Source organism: Littorina saxatilis, linkage group LG4, assembly GCF_037325665.1.
Source record: "Littorina saxatilis isolate snail1 linkage group LG4, US_GU_Lsax_2.0, whole genome shotgun sequence".
In the NCBI taxonomy this organism is placed as follows: Eukaryota; Metazoa; Mollusca; class Gastropoda; order Littorinimorpha; family Littorinidae; genus Littorina; species Littorina saxatilis.
The window spans coordinates 7,143,505-7,144,598 of NC_090248.1; positions in this window are offsets into that span (position 1 = coordinate 7,143,505).

Consider the following 1,094-nt stretch of genomic DNA (forward strand, 5'->3'; position numbering starts at 1 on the left):
CCTTCCGCCCGTGTTGTGGCACCCAGTTTTGCTTCACCCCCCGCGGGTTAGGGGGAAGAATTTACCCGATGCTCCCCAGCATGTCGTAAGAGGCGACTAACGGATTCTGTTTCTCCTTTTACCCTTGTTAAGTGTTTCTTGTATAGAGTATAGTCAATGTGTGTATAGATTTTAGTCAAGCAGTATGTAAGAAATGTTACTGGAAACTTGCATACTCCCAGTAAGGTAATACATTGTACTACGTTGCAAGCCCCTGAGCAAATTTTTGATTAGTGCTTTTGTGAACAAGAAACAATTAACAAGTGGCTCTATCCCATCCCCCCCCCCTCCCCCCCCTTTCCCCGTCGCGATATAACCTTGAACGGTTGAAAACGACGTTAAACACCAAATAAAGAAAGAAAAAGTTTTGCTTCGTGCACCTCAGCGCTAGTTCCTTGCCTCAGTATTGGGGTTGCTTCACGTGCGCTCTTCGCTTGTGTGCGTTTAGGACAATTCACTTTGGGGGGCAGTGCAATTTTATTTTTTAAGCACCATCACAGTAGCTGTGGTGCATTGCCTCAAGTGTAGTGAGTCCATCGGGTGGTCTTCGCAGGTGGACCTTTACGACGCCTCACCCTTGGGACCAGTGCAGTTACTTGTTTCACTATACATTCAGGATAGTTCTAGTGAGCTTTATCTCAATGTCAGGTTATCTTGCTGGTCAGCGATCAGCGCAATTATGTTCTTCACTGCTTTTACGATAGTTATGTAGTCCATTACCTCAGTTCGAGGATGTCGCCCAATGCGCGGACACTGCTGGATGTTGTGGAGCAAAGAAGACAGTTCACCCATGAGGCCAATGCAACCATTTCCACTACTTTCCTGGCAGCTCTTCGTTTCATGAAGTTCAACATGAGTACGTCTTCCGTACGCTCATAGCTGGGGTGATTTGAGGCTACATGATAATGTAGGACACTTCACCCTCAGAGTCAGAGCCGGGGTATTCTTCACGATCTTCACAACGCATCTCTTTCGCAGTATCTCAATTTGAGTGCAGTTTCTGTGCGCTGTTAGCAAGGGTGGTCTGAGGTTGCAGAATGGGAGCTGACAGGAGA